Consider the following 27,842-nt stretch of genomic DNA (forward strand, 5'->3'; position numbering starts at 1 on the left):
ATTCAATTTATAAATCTGCAATTGAAAGCTGGTCTGATGGCGACCTCTATGTTCTGCAGTTCTGCCCCTATCCAGCTGTGAATGGTGGTGGTTTAAAGAACTCACTGGAGGAGAAGGCTCCACAAATATCCCCATCCTCAATGATGGGGGAGCCCAGTGCGTAAGTACGAAGGCTGAAGCATTTGAACAAAGAATAAAGAACAATACAGCACAGGAACAGGCCCTTCAGCCCCCCCAAACCCGCGCTGCTCATGAGCCCAACTAGACCATTCACTTGTATCCCTCTATTCCCAGTCTGTTCATGTGGCTATCTAGATAAGTCTTAAACAATCTTCAGCAATCTTCAGCCAGAAGTGCTGAGTGGATGATCCATCTCAGCCTGCACAGGGGGTCCCCAGCATCAGAGATGTCAGTCTTTAACCAATTCAGTTCACTCAATGTGACATTAAGAAAGACAATGGACATTGGATTGTGCAAAGGCAATGGGCCCTGCCAATATTCCGGGGATACTACTGAAGACTTACACTTCCAGCAACATAGAGGGATCCAGTTTTTATCAATAAACCCCCACAGAGAACTCGGGTTAGGGTAAATTCAGAGGGTTCATTTATCTGCACGCACTCAAAACAGAGGAATGGGATGTCGTTAAGTAACCCCGCGGTGCATTCTCACAATAAAAGAGGAAGATAGAAAGAAAGAAAGATTTAAAGAGAAAATAAAGGGAAAATATGGGCATGGTGGCACTGCTGCCTCACAGTGCTAGGGACCCGAGTTCGATTCCCGGCTTGGGTCACTGTCTGTGTGAAGCCTGCACATTCTCCCTGTATTGGCATGGGTTTCTCCAGGTTCTCCGGTTTTCTCCCATAGTCCAAAAATGTGCAGGTTAGGGTACATTGGCCATGCTAAATTCTCCCTCAACGTACACGAACAGGTGTCAGAATATCGCGACTAGGGGATTTTCATAGTAACTTCATTGCCGTGTGAACGTAAGCCTGCTTGTGACACAAATAAATAAACTTTACTTTTTTTAATGATAATTTCACCTGCGCCCAGAGTCCAGAGTCAGATGTCCAATGGTGAATTCCTCCACAGAGGTCAGCAGGCTGAACTGGGTAACTCACTCTTCCAAAAGAAATGTCTTCCACTCTGAGATAGGCACACAGCAATGAATCAGTCTTGTAGACAATGGTATAGAAGTTCACAAGTTCCAGTGGAAACAATATAGTTTGGGCTATGCATTCAAGCCTGGACAGAGGCCCCTTTCTCTGAGCTGCTGCTTAGTGAATGGGAAGATGGCAGACTGAGCGTTGTAGCTCCACAAGGCAATGTTGCTAAATCCTTCAGCTATGGAGTCATGTCACGTGACTCCCACCTCTCCATTGTGGCTTTGACAAAGGCTGCATAATCCTTTGTCTGAGTTCTTCAGATTGTTGATGTTCCGCCGCCCATAAGGAATTACAAGCAAAGGTTGAAGGCTCCTTATCCTAGCAGACTAGTAGATTCCAGTAGCCGTGTCCGGTTATAAAGTGTAGATGGCCTTTGTATAACTCCCTTTGAATTCAGTCTTTACAGTCGACAGGGTCATTAGCGTTCCTTCAGAGATAACGAGGCACACATTCCTTTGATACTGCCAGATTAACTCTTGTGGTTTGAACATCACTGAAAAATATAACTTCAGTCATTTTTTAAACGTTGTTGTCTAACTTTAAAATTTTAGGAAGTAGCCACAATGATAAATGTTTACATGTGTACCTCTGGGCGGCATGGTGCCACAATGTTTAGCACTGCTGCCTCACAGTGCCAGGGACTGGGTTCGATTCCAGCCTCGGATCACTGTCTGTGGGGAGTTTGCACATTCTCCCCATGTCTGCATGGGTTTCCTCCAGGTGTTCCGGTTTCCTCCCACAGTCCAAAAATGTGCGTGTGAGTTAGGTTGATTGGCCATGATAAATTGACCCTAGTGTCGGGGGTTTTAGTAGGGTAAAGGTGTGAGGTTATGGGAATAGGGCCTCGGTGGGATTGTGGTTGGTGCAGACTCAATGGGCAGAATGGCCTCCTTCTGCACCTGTAGGGATTCGATGATTCTTCTACGTATGAAAAGATTTCAAAAAAATATACTGTGAGGAATTTGCTGCATTGTACATACCAAAATTGAAGTCAATGGGACTCAGGAAGGGAAATTCTCCACTGCTTGGAGTCACAGCCAACACAGAGGAAGATAGAATATAGAACAGGACAGCACAGTACAGGCCCTTCGGTCCTCGATGTTGTGCCGAGCTATGTCCGAACCCAATTGTTGTGTTTGTGGGAAGTCAGTCATTTCAGTCCTGAAACATTTCTGTAGGAATTTTTTACTCAAAAAAGTAAATGCAGCTATTAAATGAAGTGGGATCAAACACATCCTTGTGCAGGATCTTCATCTTCACTACCCCTTGGGGTAGTGTCTTCAGCCCAGCCATCTTCAGCTGCTTCTTCAATAACTTTCTCTCCATCATAAGGTCAGAAATGGGGATGTTTTTTGATGACTACACAATGTTCAGCACCATTCACAACTTCCCAGATGCTGAAGCAGTCCATGTCCAAATGTAGCAAGCACTGGACAACATTCAGACTTGGACTGAGAACTGGCAAGTTCATACCACACAGTGGCAGGCAAATATCATCTCCAGCAAAGGAAGATTGAACCATTGCCTCTTGCCATTCAATGGCATTGCCATCGCTGAATCCCTACTATCAACATCCTGGGGGGTTACCATTGACCAGAAATTGAACTGGACTAGTCATATAAATGCTGTAACTACAACAACAGGTTAGAGACCAGGAATCCTGCAACAAGTGGGGAGGCAACGGCACTGGATTAGTAATTAAGAGACCCGTGGTAAAGCTTAGGAGATCTGGGTTCGAATCCCACCATGGCAAAAGATAAAATTTGAATTCAGTAAAACTCTGGAAAACTATTGTCAATTGTTGCAAAAGCTTAATCACCCATTCTGACCTGGTCAGCCCTGGATGTGACTCCAGACCCAAAGCAATGTGGTTGGCTCTGAAATTGCTTCTGAAATGGCCAGGTCAATGAGGTACTCTGTACCTGATCACTCTATAATCAATCAATTTGTAATCAGTAACTGTAATTAATTGTATTATTATTGATCACTCTGTAATCAGTTGCCCTGCAATCAGATCCTTTGTAATCAGTCACCCTGTAATGCGATGGCCTAATGGTATTATCGCTTGACTATTAATCCAGCGAAACTCAGCTCATGTTCTGGGGACCTGGATTTGAATCTCGCCATGACAAATAATGGAATTTGAATTCAGTAAAAACAAATCTGGAATTAAGAATCTACTAATAACCAAGAATCCGTTTTGGAGAAACCTATCTCGTTCGTTAATATCCTTTAGGGAAGGAAATCTGCCGTCTTTACGTAGCCTGGCCTACATCTGACTCCAGAGCCATAGCTTTGTGGTTGAATCTCAACTGCCCTCCAAGGGCAAGTAGGGATGGGTAATAAATGCTGGCTAACCAGAGACACACATGTATGAATAAAAAGTAAATGAAACTCTGTGATTGGTTACCCTATAATGATTCAATCTGTGATCGTTCACAACTGCCCTGCAATCAATCAAATTGTGCCCAATTATTCTATATTTAATTGCCCTATAATCAACCATCTTTTAATCAAGTCACACCTCTTTAACCTGTGCTTAACCCTCTCTCCATTCGCATTGTCTGTATCCGTAAAGACTTCATTAACGACATAAGAACATAAGAAATAGGAGCAGGAGTAGGCCATCTAGCCCCTCGAGCCTGCCCTGCCATTCAACAAGATCATGGCTGATCTGAAGTGGCTCAGTTCCACTTTCCCGCTTTCTCCCCATAACCCTTAATCCCCTTGCCTACCAAAAACCTATCTACCCGCATCTTAAATATATTTAGCGAGGCAGCCTCCACCACTTCAACAGGCAGAGAATTCCAGAGATTCACCACCCTTTGAGTGATGAAGTTCCTCCTCAACTCCATCCTAAACTGCCCCCCCTTATCTTAACAATTACCTGTTAGGACTTTCATTCCAACCATTATCTTGTAATTGAGTTTGTGTCTATATATGCCCTGTTTGTGAAACAAGTCCAGCGCTCACCTGCTGAAGGAGCAGTGCTCCGAAAACTAGTGCTACCAAATATACTTTAACCTGGTGTTGTGAGATTACTGACAGTGCCCACCCCAATCCAACGCCAGCATCTCCACATCCTAATCAATTTCTGTAATCTATCATCCTGTAATCATTTATAAATATCATCCTGTAATCTATCGCACTGTATTCCCAATCAAATATCCTTCATTCAATAACCCTGAATCTATCATGCTTTTATTGATCACCCTGCAATCAATAATTTTATAATTAATCATCTATTAAGCCCCTACACAGGAATGGGATACTGTAATCAGCAGCCTGTAATCAGTCACTCTGTATTTTGATCACTCTGATCAATCAGCAACAATCAATTATTCTGTGGTCAATCACCTTGTATTCAATATCTCTTTAAGCAATCACCCATCAGTCACCATGTAATCAGTCACCTGACAACAGGGAACTTTGTAATCAATTGCTTTGAAATCAATAACTTCATAAGATGATCACTCTGCAATAAATGTCCCTGGAATGAATCACTGGAATCAATCACTCTGTAAATGATTGATCTGTAATCGATTGCTTCACCATCCATCACTCTGTAATCAATCACTGTGTAATCAATCTAATGTCCTTTAGAAATCTGCCACCCTTACTGGGTCTGGCACTCCACCCCCGACCAAACCTCCCAAGCAACACTCAGCCTTCTCATGTCTACCAGCACTCTCCAGCTATGTGGCTGTTAAATGCCAAAAAGTATGCTGAGAGTCTGTCCAACTCATCAGTCAGTTGGAGAAAACCACCCCTGACCCCAGAGGGGGCAGTCACAGCTGAGATGGGCCCCTAGATAACCCTGTTCAGTGGCAGGTCACATTCAGCTCTCTGTCAGGCAGGACTCAGGCATTTTGCAGAGGATAAGAGGAGCATGGCTCTGCCCTCACTGCGAGTCATCATCATTCTCCTGCAGCATTCAGCCAATCGCTTTAACACTCGCCCATGAATGATGGAACCTTCACGATGACCTCCTGCAGGCCCCATAGTCGCTTAGGTGTAAGACCCCAAAGCTTAGATGTAAGACCCCAAAGATGTAAGACCCGCATAGCCCCATAGCTGTAAGACCCCAAAGCGAAGGGCTTGGTCCCAGTCACAGTTGATGTACAGATGGGCCTTCACAAATAACTCATCTGTGACCTCCTTTCTGCACTGCGTACAGTTAACTGGGTGATGCTGTACAGGTCACCAGTGCAACCCTGAAATGAGCCTCTGGCATAGAGGCTAAGAGTGCCAGTGACTTTCAGGGCCACAGGCAATGGGTGGCCTCCCAGTCCATGTGGTGCCGACTCTTGAATCACTTGGTCTACCATCTCCTGAGACAGACTCAATCTTCCCTGGCACTGGACATCTGACAAGTGGAGGTAAGAAGTTCTCTGGCAGTTTGCCCGAGGCCGATAGTTTCTCCTCTCAGGCTTCACTATCTGTTGCCCAGCTCCTGGAAGATCAAGAGGCCCGGCCTTCCCCCTCCTCTGTTGGATGCTGGTCCTGACCACATGTGGCGGAACATCAAAATTGCTGCTGCTTCTCAAAATAATTGCCAGCTCACTGATTCCATGGTTTCCCAAAAGGAAGAGGACATCAAAGTGAGTGGTGCAAAGCCCACACAATACCCTGACCCACTGCCCTCTCAGGGCTGGGACGTCCACCTATGCACTTACCCCTATGAAAGTAGCCCAATCCATCACGCAAACCAACCTCCCATCCATTGACTCTGTCTCCACTTCCTGCTGTCTTGGAAAAGCAGCCAGCACAATTAAGGACCCCACGTAACCTGGACATTCTCTCTTCCACATTCTTCCATCAGGAGAGAGTTACAAATGTCTGAGTTACAAATGTACAACAGACTCAAGAGCAGCTTCTTCCCTGCTGCCGTCAGACTTTTGAATGGACCTACTTTGCATTTAGTTGATCTTTCTTTAACACCCTAGCTATGGCTATAATACTACGTTCTGCACCCTCTCCTTTCCTTCTCTATGAACGGTATCTTTTGTCTATTTAGCATGCAAGAAACAATACTTTTCACTGTTTGTTAATACATGTGACAATAATAAATCAAATCAAAATCAAAAAATGTGAGCTCCTTTGCAATGAGCTGCACATTTTCCCCTATCACACAATGGCCAATTTCCCACAGTTGGTCCTCTCAACTCCACCTGAATAAAGTGCTTCAACCCTTCAGAACCTCAGCAGGCAGCTTGACTCCAAGGGTGAGGAATGAGTGCAATCAGGGCAGCACAGTGGCATAGTGGTTAACACTTAAGTTGAAAGAAGAAATGTACAATTCTATGATGGATCAGACTTTCGGAAGAATAGAAAAGACAGCAAAAGAGTGACTAAAAAGATGAGGTAGAAAATAGAGTGTAAAGAGATATTTTAAAATATATAATAAGTCTGGCTTGAACATCCCAATTTTGACACGTTACACTTGGTCCCCAACTCCAAATCATTTATGTAAACCATAAACAATTGCAGTCCCAATACCAATCCCTGAGGCACACTAGTCACTTATTGCTAACCAGAAAAACACCCATTTACCCTCACTTTTTGCTCTCTGTTAGTTAACCAATCCTCAATCCATGTTAATACATTACCCGTAACACTGTACACCTTTATCTTATGCAGCAGTCTTTGGTGCGGCGTGTTGTTAAATGCCTCCTGGAAATCCAGACACAACACATCCACAGGTTCCCCATTGTCCGCTGCGCAAATAATGTTCTCAAAGAATTCCACCAAATCTGTCAAATTTGACCTTCCCTTCATGAACCCATGCTGCGTCTTACCAATTTATATCCAGATGTCTCACTATGTCTTCCTTGATGATAGATTCAAGCATTTTCCCTACTACAGAAGTCAAACTAACTGGCCTATAGTTACCCGTCTATTGTCTACTTCCTTTTTTAAACAGTGGCATCACGTTTGCAAAGCAGCAGTGGTAATCTCTGTGCCATCATGGTTACCTGTCCTAATATCACCTTACGTAGCTTGATGTTTAAGGGCTGGACTTTCCAGCCTTGCCCACAACCAGGATTGTTAATGGAATTTTGGCTGGGCTGTCAAATATCCGAAAGTGGGTCTCACCATAAGTGATATTTTGTAGATATTGTTATAGCACCACCCAACTGACACTGAGTTCTCACTCTGCCAGAGCTAATTTGCCAGAATTGTAGTGGACCGCAGAGGGCGGTGAGTACCTATCAACTGCCTGAATTGGTGGTGGAGGAAGAGAGCCTGAACTCTTTCAAAACATACCTGGATCAGCACCTTACGCCACAGAGTTACTTGTTGGATGTAGGAAGGTGGGGTTATTAAGGGCCACCCTTTGCGCTAACATGGACAAGACGGGTCAAATGGCCTCCTTCTGTGCTGTAACTTTTCTCTGGTTCTATGATCTGTAGCATTTCTGGCCAAAGGCAGCATTCTCCTCAAATGCCTTGTTCACATTTCAGGCAAGAAAGAAAGACTTTGTATTTATGCTGTGCCCTTCATGTCCTCAGGATGACCTGAGGCTCTTTATAGCCAGTGCAGTGTGGTAGTCACAAGTGACATGGAGGAAAGGTGGTAGTGAATCCATGGCATATGCCCCACGATGACCAATTAGATAATGACCAGACAATCTGCATTATTAATATTAGTTGAGGGATAAACTTTGGCCAGGGCATGGAGAGACCTTCTCTGCTCTTTTTGGAAGCAATGGGGCCTGAGAGCTGAGAGGGCAGTTTAATACCCCATAGCTATGTCAACCAAAACAAAACCAAAGAAAATTACAGCACAGGAACAAGCCCTTCAACCCTCCAAGCCTGCACCGACCATTCTGCCCAATTTAACTAAAACCCCTCTATTTCCATCCATACCCCTCCATTTCCACTCTATTCATGTATTTGTCAAGAGGCCCCTTAAATGTCATTATCATATCTGCTTCCACTACCTTCCACGGCAGCGGGTTCCAGGCACCCACCACCTTCTGTATAAAAAAATCTGCCCCATACATCTCCTTTAAACCTTGCCCCTCGCATTTTAAACCTGTGCTCCCTAGTAGTTGACTCTTCCACCCTGAGAAAAAGCTTCTGACTATCCACTCTGTCCATGCCCCTCATAATCTTGTAGACTTCTATCAGGCCTCCCCTCAACCTCCATTGTTCCAGTGAGAACAAACCAAGTTCCTCCAACCTCTCTTCATAGCTAATGCCCTCCATACTGGGCAACGTCCTGGTAAATTGTTTCTGCACCCTCTCCTAAGCCTCCACATACTTCAGATACTGGCGACCAGAATTGAACACTATATTCCAAATGCGGCCTAACTAAGGCTTGATAAAGCTGTAACATGATGTGTCAATTTTTAAACTCAATGCCCCGTCCAATGAAGGTAAGCATGTCGTATGCCTTCTTGACTACCTTCTCCACTTTCATTGCCACTTTCTATGGCCTGTGTACCTGTACACCCAGATCCTTCTGCCTATCAATACTCTTAAGGGTTCTGCCATTTACTGTGTATTTCCCATCTGTATTAGACTTTCCAAAATGCATTACTTCACATTCGTCTGGACTAAACTCCATCTACCATCTCTCCACTCAAGTCTCCATCCGATCTATATCCTGCTGTATCCTCTGATGGTCCTAATCGCTATCCACAAATCCAAAAAACTTTGCGTCGTCCACAAATCTACCAGTCAATCCAGTTATATTTTCCTCCATCATTTATATATATTACGAACAGCAAATATCTCAGCACTGATCCCTGAGGAATGCCACTTGTTGCAGTTCTCCATTCACAAACACACCCTTCCGCTACTACCCCCTGTCTTCAGTTCTGTATCCACCTTGTCAGCTCACCTCTGATCCCATGCGACTTCACCTCCTGCACAAATCTGCCATGAGGGACCTTGTCAAAGGCCTGACTGAAGTCCATGTAGACAACATCCACTGCCCTACCCTCATCAATCATCTTCATCACTTCCTCAAAAAGCTCGATCAAGTTAGCGAGATATGACATCCCCTTCATAAAGCCATGCTGTCGCTTACTAATACATCCACTTATTTCCAAATAGGAGTAAATCATGTCCCAAAGAATCCTCTCCAATAATTTCCCTACCACTGACATAAGGCTCACCAGCCTGTAATTATCTGGATAATTCTTGCTATCCTTTTTAAAAAAGGAACAACATTGACTATTCTTCAGTCCTCTGGGACATCCCCTGTAGCCAGTGAGGATGCAATGATTTCTCTCAAGGCCCCAGCAATTTCCTCCCTTGCCTCTCTCAGTATTCTGGGGTACATCCCATCAGACCCTGTGGACTTGTATATCTTAATGTTTCTCAAGAGTTCCAATACTTCCCCTTTTTAATCTCAACATGAGTCAAACTATCGGCACACCCTTTCCCAGACTCATCATGCACCAAGTCCTTCTCTTTGGTGAATAGTGACGCAAAGTACTCATTTAATACCTCGCCCATTTCCTCTGGCTCCACACATAGGTTCCCTCCCTTGTCCTTGAGTGGGCTAACCCTCTCCTTGGCTATCCTATCGTTCTTTATATATGTATAAAAAGCCTTGGGATTTTCCTTAATCCTGCTGGCCAATGCTTTTTGTGACCCCTTTTAGCCCTCCTTACTCCTTGCTTAAGTTTATTTCTACTTTCCTTGTATTCCACACTTGTTTTGTGTGTTCCCAGCCTCCTGGCTTTGACAAATGCTTCCTTTTTCTCTTTGACTAGGCTCACAGTATTTCTCATTATTCAAAGTTCAAACCATAAAATAACCAGTAATTGATGAGGGGGAATTTATTATTTATGTGGCAAGTTATTGTGATCTGTAATGCGTTTCTGGTCAGGATAGTATAGACAGATTAAATACAGAAATTGGGATGTCTTGTTGAAGTTGTACAAGACATTGGTAAGGTCACACTTGGAATACTGTGCACAGCTCTGGTCACCCTATTATAGAAAGGATATTATTAAACTAGAAAGAGTGCATAAAAGATTTACTAGGATGCTTTTGGGACTTGATAGATTGAGTTATAAGGAGAGGCTGGTTGACTGGGACTTTTTTTCTCGGGATCAAGAGAAACCAGAGTGTAGGAGGCTGAGGGGTGGTCTTATAGAGGTCCATAAAATAATGAGGGGCATGGGTCAGCTAGATTTCAATATCTTTTCCCAAAGGTAGGGGAGTTTAACACTAGAAAGCATAGATTTAAGGCAAGAGGGGAGAGATATGGAAGTGTCCAGGGGGGCAATGTTTTCACACAGAGGGTGGTGAGTGTCTGGAACAAGCTGCCAGAGGTAGCAGTAGAGGCGGGTACAATTTTGTCTTTTAAAAAGTGCTTAGGCAGTTACATAGGTAAGCTGGTTTTAGAGGGATATGGGCCAAATGTGGGCAATTGGGAGTAGCTTTGTAGTTAAAAAAAGGCAGCATGGACAAGTTGGACCTATTTCCATGCTGTAAACTTCTATGACTCAGATTGAAAATTAATCTAACAAACAGCAAGTGTGATTAACGGGAAAGTTCTTGCAAAGCTATGGTGCAGGAACAATGGGCTGAATGGCCTCCCTCTGCACTCTTTGATCCTGTGCGCATCGACACATAGGGTGCACTACTGGCCTGTGGCTATGTGTAAGAGACAGAATCCGGTTGTAATAGCCTGCGCAACATGTAATCAGTCAAAAGGTACCTTCTAACTTGTTGGGCTGGTTTGCTGCAGTTAGAATCCGTTGTGTCCCATTGATCAAGGCAAGACTCAAGTGAGTGCGACACTAAACACTATGTTCCACTGCAGCCCTCACATTGATTGTACTAATAATTATACCCTCCTAATATACTGCACATTTTAAATACATTTGCCTGTTATTCATATATCATGCGCAAGGTCAAGTCCTTTCAATTATCAATGGACAATTACTATCTGTAGTGAAAACAGGGAACATTAGACAACACTCAACAGATCCGGACATATCTGAGGAAACAGAGAGAGAGATAGACAGGGGTAACATTTCAGGTTGGTGATCTCTCGTCACGACTGGAAGATATTTGAAAATTAATGGATTTTAAACAGGGAGGCTGGAAAATGATAAAAGGGGGAGGTCTGTGGATGGCAGGGGCGATGAAATGACAAAACGTATGATGGTGCAAAAAAAACACAAGGAGGTGACAGTAGGATAAGTATAGAAACAGAGGGTGGGCCCAGGGGCAATGTAAACGGTTACTGCAGAATAGCAGAGGGAGGCAAGGAAGAAAGCCTGGCAAAACACAGAACATTGTCAGGGACAATTATCTGTGCTGAGCTGCAGTGTTAAGCATTGCTAACTTCAATCCTCCTGGAATCTGCGCTACATAAGAATCATCGACAAAGAAAAGAAATTGTTATTTTTATTCATTTGTGGGCCAGCATTTATTGCCCATTCCTAGTTGCCCAACGGCAGTTAAGAGTCAACCACATTGCTGTGGCTCTGGCGTCACATGTAGGCCAGACCAGGTAAGGACGGCAGATTTCCTTCCCTAAAGGACATAGTGAAACAGATGGGATTTTTCTGACAATTAATGAATAGTTTCACATTGAATTCAAATTTCACCACCTGCCGTCGTGGGATTCGAACGTGGGTTCCCAGAGCAGGAGTTGAGTTTCAGGGTTAATGGTTTAGTAATAATACCACTAGGCTATCACAGATGTAGGCCTAGGGCAACACGGTGGCACAGTGATTAGCACTGTTGCCTCACAGCACCAGGGGACCCAGGTTCGATACTTTGCTTGGGTCACTCTCTGTGCTGAATCTGTATGTTCTTCCCATGTCTGTGTGGGTTTCCTCCGGGTGGTCCAGTTTCCTCGCACAGTCTGACAGGTGTGTTGGTTAGATGCATTGGCCATCCTAAATTCTCCCTCAGCATGCCCGAACAGGTGCTGGGCTGTGGCGACTCGGGAATTTTCACAGTAACTTCATTGCAGTGTTAATTCTGTGTGGAGTTTGTACATTGTCCCTGTGTCTGCGTGGGTTTCCTCTGGGTGCTCCAGTTTCCTCCCACAGTCCAAAGATGTGTGGGTTAGGTTGATTGGCCATGCTAAAATTGCCCCTTAGTGTCCTGAGGTGCATAGGTTGGAGGGAGTAGCGGGTAAAATATGTAGGGATATGGGGGTAGGGCCTGGGTGGGATTGTGGTCGGTGCAGGCTCGATGGGCCAAATGACCTCTTTCTGCACTGTAGGGTTTCTATGATTCTAATGTAAGCTTACTTATGACACAAATAAACTTGAAGGCGTATTGTCCAGACCAGGGAAGAACGGTAGATTTCCTTACCTAAAGGACATTAGTGGACCAGCTAAGTTTCTTTTGACAATGGTTTCATGGTCATCAGTAGATTCTTAAATCCAGACTTTTTTTATTGAATTCAAATTCTACCATCTGCCGTGGCGGGATTCGAACCCCGGTTCCCAGAGCGTTAGCTGAGTTTCTGGATTAGTAATCTAATGGTAATACCAATTGGCCATCTCAGAAGTAGACCTTGCAATCCCTCAGGCCTGCTTTGCTGTTCTGTAAGTTCTTAATGGAGATAAATGGGCAATTATTATCTGTAATTAAAACACAAAATTCTGGAAAGTATCCGACCAGTCCGGCAGCGACTGTGGAAATAGAGTGAGAGAGGGAGGGCAAGAAAGAGAGAAAGAGGAGAGGCAGAGGTAACATTTCACATTGGTGAGCTTTTGTTGCAACTGGAAGATATCTGAGAATTGATGATTTTACAGTAAGCACAGGTTCAGGGAAAAGGGAGGCAGGGAGGATATATGATCCTTCAACTCCAAGCCTCTTCCCCATCTCTACAAAGAAGTATATCTAATTCCAGACAATCTTATTTTCTATACCAATCCAAACTCCATGGGAGTGATCTTACCTTTGTGCCCTGCTGGTTGATGGGTGAAGTGAGTCGGTAACATCGCGAGAGACCCAAGAAATCAGATTCATTCCGATTTCTTGCCTCTCACAGTCTTACCAGAGCCGGTTATCTGGCGAGATCAGCCTATTAGGGCACGAGGCTGATTGTAATATTTGAATATATGTTAAACTTAATTTGAACAGAATTAGTGAGCCCAGAGTGGAATTGTCAAAGCTCTATTGCCTTAGCGGCTGTGACAGTGGAGGTTCTCTCCAGCAAAGATCACACATGGCCCCCATTAAAGGGCACCTGTCATGATCACCTCTCTCCAGTAGAGCTAAAGGCCATTGAGGTCCCCCTACCCACCCTCCTCCCCCACCCACCCAGGAGGTCAGGGGCAGAGGGGGAATGCCTCTTGGGCAGTGCCAGCCAGGCACCATGGCACTGCCAGTCTGGCACTTTGGCCTGCTCAGGTCCAGCTAGTACCAGGAGATTGAGGATGTGGGGCCTAAGATTGCAGAGCCAGATAGGAAGTGGACCATTCGTTGGGAGAGGGGGGCACAGCTACCACCTGCACCAACGATCGGGGAGGGGGGATGGGGTATAATCGGCCCAGGTTGGGGAGGCTGTGGAAATCATTTTGAGTGGGGGGGCGGGGGGGGCGGGGTGGGTGCAGCATGGGATGGTGGTAATTGGCCATGGGGCCCCGGCAGCAGCCAAGGAGAGGATGCTTTCCGCCATGCGGGCCGGTTACAGCTGGCAGAGGCAGTGACAGATTTCAATGCTTTGCTCTCACAGAAATGTTCACATGCGCAGTTGTGCCTCTGTTGCACCCAGTCAGCTTCCGGGTGATTTAGCCCCCACCCACTCGCCCTGCTGGTGGAGTTAATTTAGGCGAGATTCAATTCTTAAGTCCCCAAAGAACTGACGTGAATTTCTCCCATTTTCTTGCTTGCTTGGCACTTTGAAATATTTTGGTAAGATCAACAGTTAAAGTTTATTTATTAGTCACAAGTAAGGCTTACATTAACACTGCAATGAAGCCACTGTGACATTCTCCTCGTCGCCACAGTCCAGTGCAATGCACATAACCAGCACGTCTTTCAGGGTGTGGGAGGAAACCGGAGCACCCAGAAGAAACCCATGCAGACACGGGGAGAATGTGCAGACTCCACACAGGCAGTGACCCAAGGTGGGAATCAAACCCAGGTCCCTGACACTATGAAGCAGCAGTTCTGTGCCACCGTGCCACCCCACTGCGCCACCATGTCACCCCTCTTGAATCTCGATGTAGTTTGGGTTATTTTACACAAATTGTCACGGAAACACATTTCACCAGGCCGCATGATGGGAATGTGGATCCGTGTTTCCCCATGATTGTTCACCATTCATTCTGAATGGGAGATCAGGGAATGTGTGCGGCACAACCTCATAAAGAAGGAGGAGTAAGCAATATCATCTTTGACCAAGTGCGTTATTCTGGCCCAAAATTCACCACCTGAAGGGTTGATAGAAGCAGATTTGGGGGCACATGGTAGCATAGCAGTTAGCGCTGCAGCCTCACAGTGCTAGGGACCCAGGTTTGATTCCTTTCTAGGGTCACTGTCTGTGTGGAGTCTGCATGTTCTCCCCGTGTCTGCATAGGGCTCCTCCAAATGCTCTGCTTTCCTCTCACAGTCCAAAAGACATGCAGGCTTGGTGCATTGGTCATGCTAAATTCTCCCTCAGTGTACCCGAACCGGCGCCAGAGTGCGGCAACTAGGGGATTTTCACAGTAACTTCATTGCGATGTTAATGTAAGACCACTTATGACACTATTAGTTTAACTTTAAACTTGATTGCCTACCTTAGCGTCATCAGCAACTTGACATAAATAGTCTTCCACCCAATCATCTCAGTTGTTAAGGAACATAGCAAATAGCTGTGGCTCCAGCAATGACCTAGGCAGGGCAATAATCTGGTTTTGAGGCAAATATTCTCCCACTGAGCAACACTCCCTTTAATTTTCTTTCCAAGTGCGGAGGAGATTTCTTTAAATGATCAGCCTATTTAAATTTTTTACATGGTAATTTGAAGGGGACAACTAGTGTGTGGCCTGCATGGGATCTTACCTGTTGCAGCTTAGAGAGAACTCTGTGACTGGACCACAGCAATTAGAGACAAACCTGCTATCAGATGCTCATGTTGGGGTTATGGTAATAGAGTTTTATGACACAAAAAGAAGCCCTTCGGCCCATCATCTCTGCGCTAGCCATCAAACAGCTACCTATTCTATTCCATTTTCCAGCACTCGGTCCGCAGCCTTATATACCATGGCATTTCAAGCGCTAATTTAAATGCTTCTTAATGTTGTGAGGATTCCTGCCTCTACCACCATTTCAGGCAGTGAGTTCCAAATTCCTCTTGGTGGAAGGGTTTTTCTACAAATCTCCCCTAAATCTCCTGCCTCATTCCTTAAATCTAAGCCCCCTGGTTAATGACCCCTCTACGAAGGGGAAAAGTTTCTTCCGACCTACTCTAACTCTGCCTAATTTTGTACACCTCGATCATTCTGCCTCAGCCTCTCTGCTTTGAGGAAAACACCCACAGCCTATCCGGTCTCTCTTCATAGCTGAAATGTCCAGCCCAGGTAGTCTCCTGGTGAATCTCCTCTGCACCCTCTCTATTGCAATAACATGGTGTGGAGACCAGAGCTGCACACAATACTCCAGTGGAGGCCTTACCAGCATTTCTTGAAGACTCACCAGAACCTCCCTGCCATTATATTCTATGCCTCAGCTAATAAATGCAAGCAACCCATGTCCTTTTTTTATTAAATTATGCTTTAATTACCTTTTCTCATTACATAATATAGAAACTAGAAGCAGGAGTAAGCCATTTGACCCTTCGAGCCTGTTCCACCATTCGTTTTAATCATGGCTGATCATCAAATTCAATATCCTTATCCGCCCCGTCCCCTCAATATCCCTTGATCTCTTTAGCTCCAAGAGCTATATCAAATTTCCTCTTGAAATCACACAACACTTTGGCCTTTCTGTGGTAATGAATTCCACACATTCACCACCCTCTGGGTGAAGAAATTTCCCCTCACCTCAGTTCTAAAAGGTTTACCCCTTGTCCTCAAACTATGACCCCTAGTTCTGGACTCCTCCATAAATGGAGATCATTCTTTCTGAATCTACCCTGTCTAACACTGTTAGAATTTTGTAAGTTTTTGTGAGATCCCCTCACTATTCTAAACTCCAGTAAATAATGGGCAGCAAGTTCTGCTGACTGAGTATTCACAAATTCCAGAGGTGTGTAACTGGTAGTGTAAGATTGAGGACTTGCCCCATAATATGTTAGCAGCCCTCTGCTCTATATACTCTGTGGTGTACTCAATTAATCCAGATGGTGCCTAATGCATATTCATTGATGTATTGATGGCTTAGGTCGACCATCTCACACTCAGGGTGTGTCTAATATTGCCTGCCCTGGGTTTAAGGAACATCGAGAGTATGTAATGGGTTTGTGTCAAGCACACTGGCCCACAGATCTGAACCCCTCAAACTCATTGACCCTTCAAATGTTCAATTTAAAAAACCAATGTGAACCAACCTGCTCCCAGCCACCAACTGTGCAAATTACAAACCACCGTCTAGAACTAATCCAGCCATGACTTTGGAAGTGAAAGTAAGAAGGCAGATTACTACCCTGAATGGCTGTAAATTGGGAGAGGGGAGTGTGCAGAGGGACCTGGGTGTCCTTGTGCACCAGTCGATGAAGGTAAGCATGCAGGTGCAGCAGGCGATAAAGAAGGCAAATGGTATGTTGGCCTTCATTGCAAGAGGTTTTGTGCACAGGAGCAGGGATGTGTTGTTGTAATTATACAGGGCCTTGGTGAGGCCACACCTAGAATATTGCGTGCTGTTTTGGTTTCCTTTTCTGAGGAAGGATGTTCTTGCTCTCGAGGGAGTGCAGTAAAGATTTACCTGGCTGATTCCGGGGATGGTGGGATTGATGTACGAGGAGAGATTGACTAGGTTAGGAATATTTTCGCTGGAATTTAGACGAATGAGGGGAGATCTCATCGAGACTTATAAAATTCTAACAGGACTAGACAGGATAGATACAGGGAGGATATTCCTGATGGTGGGGGAGTCCAGAACCAGGGGTCACAATTTGAGGATTCGGGATAGACCATTTAGGACAGAGTTGAGGAAATATTTCTTCACCCAAAGAGTGGTGAGCCTGTGGAATTCATTACCACAGGAAGTAGTTGATGCCAAAACATTGAATATATTCAAGGGGCAGCTGGATATAGCACTTGGAGTGAATGGAATCAAAGGTCATGAGGAGAAAGCAGGATTAGGCTATTGGAGTTGGATGATCAGCCATGATCATAATGAATGGTGGAGCAGGCTTGAAGGGCCGAATGGCCTCCTCCTGCTCCTATCTTCGATGTTTCCATGTTTCTATGACCTTTCTGCATGGAAACAATGAAAGACTTGTTTTAATGTAGCATCTTTCATGACCTCAGTGTATCTCAGACTGCTTCACAGTCAAATGAAGTACTTTGAAGAAATGTGAAGGACGATTCTTCCATCCCGCTGCACATATATTTTTTAGCGCAGTGGGCCAGGAGAATCGTGTATCGGCTGATTCACAGGATTCGCACATGTGTTCCCACTGCGCTTGCATCTCCCAGCGCCGGATATTTGCCGCTACCTGAGCCACGCTGGAAACCAGCAGGGACACCAGGGAAGTACCTTGTATCTATTTTTAACGTGATTTTAATGTGATTAGTGGGTCGGGACTGAATTCTTCGAGCCCACTATCATCTCTCACCCCATCAGGTGTATTTCACTCCAGCTGGGTTCACTCCGAAAGCTCTTGATTCCAAATGAACCTGTAATTCTACCCATGCCTTTATCTGTAACTCTACCCAAACCTTAACTGTAAATCTACCCATACTTTTACCTGTAACTGGATCTGTAACTCTATCCATACCTTTACCTGTAACTCTATCCATACCTTTACCTGTAACTCTATCCATGCCTTTACCTGTAACTGGATCTGTAACTCTATCCATACCTTTACCTGTAACTCTATCCATACCTTTACCTGTAACTCTATCCATGCCTTTACCTGTAACTGGATCTGTAACTCTATCCATACCTTTACCTGTAACTCTATCCATGCCTTTACCTGTAACTGGATCTGTAACTCTATCCATACCTTTACCTGTAACTCTATCCATGCCTTTACCTGTAACTCTAACCATGCCTTTACCTGTAACTGGATCTGTAACTGTATCCATACCTTTACCTGTAACTCTACCCATGCTTTTACCTGTAACTCCATCCATGCCTTTACCTGTAACTGGATCTGTAACTGTATCCATACCTTTACCTGTAACTCTACCCATGCTTTTACCTGTAACTCCATCCATATCTTTACCTGTAACTGGATCTGTAACTCTACCAATATCTTTACCTGTAACTCTACCCATGCTTTTACCTGTAACTCCATCCATATCTTTACCTGAAACTGGATCTGTAATTCTATCCATATCTTTACCTGTAACTCGACCCATACCTTTACCTGTAACTCCGTCTATATCTTTACCTGTAACTTGACCCATGCCTTTACCTGTAACTCTATCATATCTTTATCTGTGACTCTACCCATACCTTTAACTTTAACTGTATTTATAAGTCTATCCTTTTGTTTAACTGTAACTCTACCTGTAACTCTACTTATACCTTTCCCTGTAACTTTATCCATATGCTTACCTGTAATTCTACCTGTAAATTTGTCCTATACATCTATGCTTACCTGTCTCTCTAACCTTAACTCTGTCCTTGTCTACACCAGTAACTCAATCCTTACCATTACCTGTAATCTACCCAAATCTTTACCTGTCACTCTACTTGTAACTCTACTCTTACCTGTGCCCATATCTCTAACTGTAACTCTGCCTTTACTGCTTGCAGGTCCTTCACCTCTCTGTTCATCTTTCTTTCTGTTTCTCCCTACTAATATATCACTCTACCTGGAGTCTAGAACAATTTTGGGTGCATTAAGGGGATAAATGAGGCCTAACTTTCCTAAATTGACCTGAGAGGTTGGATTGCCTATTTCTGTTGTTGACCTGTATATCCTACCTCTAGCTATCCCTGCACCTCTGAAGTCATATTATAAAAGGAATCGATGAGGTCACACCTGGAGTATTGTGCACAGTTTTGGTTCCCTTATTTGAGGAACGATGTAGTGGTTTTGGGGGCAGTTCAGAGTAGGTTCACTAGATTGATTCCAGAGATGAGAGGTTTGTCGTATGGAGAGAGATTGAACAGTTTGGGCCTATAGTCTCTGGAATTTAGAATGAGGGGAGATCAAAATGGGGTATTCAAGATGATAAAAGGTATGGATAAAGGAGATGTAGAGTGGATGCTTCCTTTTGTGGGGCATTCTAGGAAGAGAGGTGATAGTCTTAGGATAAGGGGTAGCAAATTTAAAACAGAATTGAGGAGAAACTACTTCTCCCAAAGGGTTGTGAATCTGTGGAATTCACTATCCCAAAGTGCAGTAGATACTGGGAAAGTGAATAAATTTAAGGAGAAGTTAGACAGATTTTTTAATTGGTAATGGATTCACGGGTTATGGGGAGAAAGCAGGAAAATGGGGATGAGGAGACTATCAGGCATGATCGAATGACGGAGCAGACTTGATGGGCCGAATGGCCTAAATGTGCTTCTATACCTTATGAACTTTCCCAAGATGGCACTGGAGCGAGGTGATTTATTGCAAACTGTGCCCAGGTAATTCTACCTTTTATTCCTGTTCTATGCTTCTAAAACTTCACTCGAACTCTTTTAAGCTCTCCACATTCCTGCACTCTCTCACTTCCTTCTCTATGAACAGTATGCATTGTGTAGCATGCAAGAAACAATGCCATGTTTGCTAATACTTGCGACAATAATAAATCAAATCAAGTCAAATTATGAACTTACACTGAGAGCACAGGGAAAATATTTTGTACCAAATGAATCTAAGGCTGATCCCATGTTTTAGATATTTAAAGAAAAAACTGGTCCATGTCTCTGCATCTGGCCAATACTTCACAAACACTGCATTTTAAACAGCGTGACTCACAATGCCGGTTTGAACCAAGGTACTTAACAAAATTACATGCTGCGATCTACTCTAACTCTAGTAGATATTAACAAAACACAATGATCCCCAGGTGATAATTATAGCAGCATTGTTACATGATTGTGTGTGTTTGCAGACTGTGTAAACAAAGTGGGAATATAAAACAGAAAAGGCTGGGAACACATCAGGGGGTCACGGCAACATCTGCGGAGAGGGAAGCAGTTATTGTATCAGATAAACACTCATTACAGCAGCAAGGACAGAAGGCAGTGTTGCATTTCTGTAGCACCTTCCTCTACCTCGAGATTTCCCAAATGTATTCTGCAGCAAATGGATAAAAGCAAATTACTGCGGATGCTGGAATCAGAAACCAAAAGGGAAAACGCTGGAAAATCTCAGCAGGTCTGGCAGCATCTGTAAGGAGAAAAAAACACAAATGTTTCGAGTTCAGATGACCCTTTGGGAAAGCTAAAAGGCTTTGATTTGATTTGATTTATTATTATCACATGAATTAACATACAATGAAAAGTATTGTTTCTTGCACTCTATACAGATGAAGCATACCATTCGTAGAGAAGGGAAGGAGAGAGTGCAGAATGTAGTGTTACGGTGATAGCTAGGGTGTAGATTAAAGATTAATTTAATGCAAGGTAAGTCCATTCAAAAGTCTGACAGCAACAGGGAAGATGCTGTTCCTGAGTCGAGTGGTACATGACCTCAGACTTTGTCTCTTTTTCCTGACGGAAGAAGGTGGAAAAGGAACTGTCCGGGGTGCATGGGGCCCTTGATTATGCTGGCTGCTTTGCCAAGGCAGTGGGAAGTGTAGACAGAGTCAATGGATGGGAGGCTGGTTTATGTAGTGGGTTGGGCTATATTCACGACATTTTGTAGTCCCTTGTGGTCTTGGGCAGAGCAGGAGCCATACCAAGCTGTGTTACAGCCAGACAGAATGCTTTCTATGGTGCATCTGTAAAACTTGGTGAGAATTGTAGTTGATATGCCAAGTTTCCTTAGTAGAGGCGTTGGCTGGCTTTCTTAACTATAGTGTCAGCATGGGAGGACCAGGGCATGTTGAGGGTTTAGAAAGTGGGAGATATTTCTTCCCCTTTGCTTCTCAATTTTTCCTCTCCCCCACCCATCCACCCTTCCCGCCACATCTTCATCTGTCACAGCTCACCCTCCGATTTCAGCTTCTCTGCTGTTCAGCCTCTCACAGCTTTTATTCTCTCTATGGGCTGCCATTAGCAGCCTTTCCCTTTGTTTTTGTGGCTCTAGAACATAGAACATAGAACATAGAACATTACAGCGCAGAACAGGCCCTTCGGCCCACGATGTTGCGCCGACCAGTTACAAAAACAATGACCCACTAGCCTATACCAATCCCTTTTCGTCCATAAACCTATCCAGAGATCTCTTAAACGCCCCCAAACTAGACGCATCTACAACTGCAGCAGGCAGGGCATTCCAATCCCTCACCACCCGCTGGGTAAAGAACCTACCCCTGACATCCGTCCTGTAGCTACCCCCCCTTAATTTAAAGTCATGCCCCCTCGTGCTAGCTATCTCCATCCGAGGAAAAAGGCTATCACTATCCACCCTATCTAAACCTCTAATCATCTTATATGTTTCAATAAGATCCCCTCTTAGCCGCCTTCTTCCCAACGAAAACAACCCTAGATCCCTCAGTCTCTCCTCATAGGACCTCCCCACCATACCAGGCAACATCCTAGTAAACCTCCTCTGCACCCTCTCCAACGCCTCCACATCCTTCTTGTAATGCGGGGACCAGAACTGCACACAGTACTCCAAGTGCGGCCGCACTAGAGTAGTGTACAGTTGCAACATTACACTGCGACTCCTAAATTCAATCCCCCTACCAATAAACGCCAAGACACCGTACGCCTTCTTGACAACCTTATCTACTTGATTCCCAACTTTCAGGGATCTATGTACACACACACCTAGATCCCTCTGTTCATCCACACTATTCAAAGTCCTCCCGTTAGCCCTATACTCGACACATCTGTTGCTCCTACCAAAGTGAATTACCTCACACTTCTCCACATTAAATTCCATCCGCCACCTCTCGGCCCAGCTCTGCAACCTATCTAAGTCTCCCTGCAGACTATGACACCCTTCCTCACAATCTACCACACCTCCAACTTTGGTGTCATCAGCAAATTTACTAATCCACCCAACTATACCCTCATCCAGATCATTAATAAAAATTACAAACAACAGTGGCCCCAAAACAGATCCCTGAGGCACACCACTCGTAACTGCACTCCATGATGAATATTTACCATCCACCACCACCCTCTGTCTCCTATCTGATAGCCAATTCCTGATCCAACTTCCTAGATTACCCACAATCCCATACATCTGCATTTTCTGCAGAAGCCTACCATGGTGAACCTTATCGAACGCCTTACTAAAATCCATGTATACCACGTCAACTGCCTTACCCCCATCCACCTCTTTGGTCACCTTCTCAAAAAACTCAATAAGGTTAGTAAGGCACGACCTACCTGCTACAAAACCATGCTGACTATTTCTAATCAATTCATTACACTCCAAATAACTATAAATCCTATCCCTAATAATTTTTTCTAAGACCTTGCCCACAACAGAAGTAAGACTCACCGGTCTATAATTCCCGGCAAAGTCTCTGTTCCCCTTCTTAAACAATGGGACAACATTCGCTATCCTCCAATCCTCCGGGACTACACCAGAGACCAATGACGACCTGAAGATCTGAGCCAGAGGCTCTGCAATCACCTCTCTAGCCTCCCAGAGAATCCTAGGGTAGATCCCATCCGGACCAGGGGACTTATCTATTTTCAGCCCCTCTGTCTCATCTTTCACTCCTTCGCCCTGCAGTATAAATATTTCCCATGTTCTATGCCTTTGAGATTTGACAAAGGGTCATCTGGACTGGAAACATCGGCTCTTTTCTCTCCTTACAGATGCTGCCAGACCTGCTGAGATTTTCCAGGATTTTGTCCTCTGGTTGCAGCGCATCGAGGTACTTATGGAATATTGTCCTGTGGGAAACAAAGCAGCCAATTAGCATTCAGTTTGGCTCCCACAAGCAGAAATGTGATCATGGATAGATAATCTGTTTTTACGATGTTGGTTGCAAGATAAACATTGTAGCAGGAACACCAGAGCAAACTATACCGTTTTGCTGTGAAATAGCGCGATGGGATATTTTTCACCCAGCGGCACAGATTGAATAACAGTTAAACATTTCATCCATAAATTTGATTTGGTTTGATTTATTATTGTCACATGTGTTGGGATTCGGTGAAAAGCATTATTTCTTCTGAGCCATACAAACAAAGCACACCGTTCATAGAGTACATAGTGGAGAAGGAAAGGAGAGGGTGCGGAATGTAATGTTACAGACATAGAATGTAGAGAAAGATCAACTTAATATCAGGCAGGTCCATTCAAAAGCCTGATGGTAGCTACGATGAAGCTGTTCTTATATAATTATAGAATTGTACCATGCAGAAGGAGGCTATTCGTCCCATTGAATCTGCACAATCCCACAATCCCATCCAGGTCCTATCCCCATAACCCCATGCTTTTACCCCAGCTAGTCCTCCTGACACTAAGGTGCAATCTTAGCATGGCCAATCCACCTAACCCGCACATCTTTGGACTGTGGGAGGAAACCGGAGCACCCGGAGGAACTCCAAGCAGACATTGTGCAAACTCCACACAGATAGTGACGTGAGCCGGAAATCGAACTCCGGTCCCTGGCACTTTGAGGCAGCAGTGCTAACCACTGTTGTCACCATGACGTCCATAAGTTTGATTTGATTTGCTTTATTATTTTCAGATGTATTGGGATTCAGTGAAAAGCATTGTCTCTTGTGAGCTGTACAGACAAAGTATATCGTACATAGAATATGTGGGGAGAAGGAAAGGAGAGGGTGCAGAATGTAATGTTACAGTCATAGCTAGGGCAGAGGAAGATCAGCTTAATGCGAGGTAGGTCCATTCAAAAGTCTGACAGCAACAGGAAAGAAATTGCTCTTGAGTTGGTTGGAAAGTGACAACAGACTTTTGTATCTTTTTCCCAAAGAGAGAATGTCTGGGATGCGTGGGGTCCTTGATTATGCTGGCTGCTATTCCGAGGCAGCGGGAAGTGTAGACAGAGAGAATGGACGAGTGGTTGGTTTGTGTGAGATGGATTGGGCTTCATTTACAACCTTTTGTCATTTCTTGCAGTCTTGGACAGAGCAGGGGCCATACCAAGCTGTGATACATCCAGAAAAGAAAGGTTTGCTCCCCCAGCAGTGCAGCACTCCCTCGGAACTACATTGGGGTGTCAGCTTGGGGTTTAATTGGCAGGGCAGGGAGAGGGTAGTGCTGAAGAATCTGCAATAATAGTCTGAGTCCATGGTCTTCTATCTCAGAGGTGGGATGCTACCCACTGTGGGAAGATGCCTGATACTGCAGGTACGGAGTGATGGAAAAAGAAGGTGGTGGGGAGAGGGAAAGTACAGAACAAAGCCGAGAGAATGTGACAGGCCGTCCTCCACATCTTCAAGTCTCTCCCATTTTATCCACCCCTGCCTCTCAATATGGACAGGAGGGCTTTAGGCTGAGGTTTCACTTCAAAAGCCTGGCTCCCACCTGTTATGTATGACTCCATTTCCTATTCTCTTGCCCCTTTACCAGTGAGTTTCTCATCCAGGAAGCCTCCGACCTCTCTTTTCTGCAGATTGTGACCACTTTTCAGTACCTGACCTGGGACTGATCTCACCGCCTCAACAGATCAAAATCCATAGCCTGCCCAGTGCTCGCAAATAGTATCATATCGTGCAGAAGAAGCCTATTTAGCCCATCAAGTCTGCACTGACCACAATCCCACCCAGGCCCTATCCTCATAATCCCACGCATTCACCCTAGTTAGTCCCCCTGACACAAAGGGGCAATTTAGCTTGGCCAATCCACCTAACCCACACATCTTTGGACTGTAGGAGGAAATCAGAGCACACGGAGGAAATCCACGCAAACAAGGGAAAAATGTATTGACTCCACACAGACAACAACCAGAGCCGAGAATCGAACCCAGATCAGAACCCAGGGATCACTAGCTTCATTCTCCTGACTCTGGCTTGAGTGCACTGCAGCCTGCCAGCCCTGGACATGCAGCAGCGCCTCCCTGACCCCACTGGCTTCCCTGCTCACTCCCCAACACTCCCCCATCTCCCCAAAATATTGGGAGCAATGCCTTGATGTGAAACCTCTTTGTTGGCTACTTCAAGAATCGGATTAACTTTCAGAGGTACCATGAGACTATCTCCACCCCTAAAGGCTGAGGGTGATGAGGGGCCTGGGCAGGGTAGACAGACACGATATTACCAGGGGGCAAGGATTTTGGTAGATGGATTAGAGGGGACATGAGGATAAACCTTTTCACCCGGATGGTGGTGGGTGTCTAGAATTCACTGTCTAAATAGCTGGCTGAGACACTCAACTCATTCAAAAAATACCTGGATCTGCTCCTGAATTCTGCAAGTCCATGGAGCAGGTGCTTTTTGCCATGTAGAGACAATGGGCTGAATTCATTTCTCCTGCACCATAGTTTTTCTAGGGAGAGGTAATGGCCTAGTGGTATTATCACTTGATTATTAATCCAGAAATCCAAATAAAGCTCTGGGGACCCGGGTTCGAATCTCGCCACTGTGGATGGAGGAATATGAGTTCAATAAAAAATATTTGGAATCTACTGATGACCATGAAACCATTGTTGGAAAAGCCACTAATGGGTAAGGGAATCTGGCTGACTAACATCCTTTTGGGGAAGTAAACCTGCCTTGCTTATCTGGTCAGCTTATATGTGACTCCGGAGCCACAGCAATACGGTTGACAAGCCACTCAGTTGTATCAATCACTACAAAGTCTCAACCAACAAAGAAATGCAATGGCTGGCTGGAAAAGCAACCCACAGCACATGGACTGTAGTGATTCAAGAAGGCTGTTCACCACCACCTTCTCAAGGGCAACTAGGGATGGGCAATAAATGTTGGCCAGCCAGCGACACCCATGCCCCACAAAAGAATAAAAAATAAAAGCCTCCCCTGTTCTAAGGGAAACAATCCCCAGCCTAACCAATCGTTCCTCAGAGTTGCAATTTTCAATCCCTGGCAACAGGTTACATGATCATCGAGTCCATTCAGCCCAACTAATCTATGCTGATCTTTAGTGAAGGAGCAAACAGTCCAAACTACCTTTACTCAGCTTGTTTCCAAATCCCACCACCTCTTTGTGTCCATTGTCTTCTCAATAAAGTAGCCAGCAGAGAAGTTTCATTTAGATCTATTTGTTATTAATATTGCCTCACATCATCAGCGACCCAAATTCAATTCTAGTCTTGGGTGACTGTCTGTGCGGACTTTGAATGTTCTCCCCAGTTCTGCGTGGGTTTCGTCATAACCCCGTGGTCTTCCTTAGTAACCCCCACAACTTGCCTGGGTTTGCAATTTCTCACTAACCGTCCTGGCTTGAGAGAGTTCACCCCTCTTTAACCTGTGCGTAACCCTTTCCCCACTCGCATTGTCTGTACCTGTAAAGACTTGATTACCTGTAAAGACTCACTTTCCAACCATTATCTTGTAGTTGAGTTTGTGTCTATATATACCCTATTTGTGAACCCAACTCTTCACTCACCTGATGAAGGAGTAGCACTCCGAAAGCTCGTCCTACCAAATAAATCTGTTGGATTTTAATCTGGTGTTGTGAGATTCCTTAATGGGATATACAATTTGTAAATTTAATGAATTGCTGGGAACTTGTAGGTGGTGGTGTTCCCAGTTACCCGCTACCTTTCTGCTTCTAGATGGTCATAGTTTTGGAAGATGTTGCCTAAGGAGTCTTGCAGAGTTCCTGCCGTGTATCTTCTGGATGTTACACATGGCTATCACTGTTCCTTAGTGGTGAAGTGTGTGGTTATTTGTAGGAGTACCGACAAAATGGACTGCTCAGTCCTTAATGGTGTCAAGCTTCCTGAGTGTTGTTGGAGCTGCACTCATCCAGGCAAGTGGAGAATATTCCATCTCACTCCTGACTTGTGCCTCAGGGATGATGGGCAGATTTTGGGAAGTCAGGAGGTGAGTTAATTGCTGCAGGACTCCTAGTCTCTATCTGGCTCTGGAAGCCACAGTATTTATATGGCTAGTCCAATTCAGTTTCTGGTGATCCACAGAATGTTGATAATGGGGGATTCATTCAGAGCAATGGCATTGAATGTCAAGGGCTGGTGGTTAGATCCTCTCTTGTTGGAGGTGGCCATTGTCTGGCACTTGTGTAGCATGAATGTTACTTGTCACTTGTCAGCCCAAGCCTGGATATTGTCCAGATCTAGTTGCATTTGGTCATGGACAGATTCAGTAACTGAAGATACTTGTGCTTCTTGAGTGTTGTTTGAACTGCACTCATGAAGGCCAGTGGAGAGTATTCCATCACACTCCTGCCATCCAGGCATTAAATCTACCCATCACCTTCTCTGCTTTAAGGAGAATATTTCAGCTCCTCAAGTCTCTCCAAATCATCCGTGGTCCCATTCCAGCAAATCTGCTCTGCACCCCCTCCAGCGTCTTGACATCCTTCTGAAATTGCGGTGTAGAGTTGATCACAAACTCCAGCTGGTACCTA

Source organism: Carcharhinus amblyrhynchos, chromosome 7 (genome assembly GCF_965287045.1).
Source record: "Carcharhinus amblyrhynchos chromosome 7, sCarAmb.v2.hapA, whole genome shotgun sequence".
Lineage (NCBI taxonomy): Eukaryota > Metazoa > Chordata > Chondrichthyes > Carcharhiniformes > Carcharhinidae > Carcharhinus > Carcharhinus amblyrhynchos.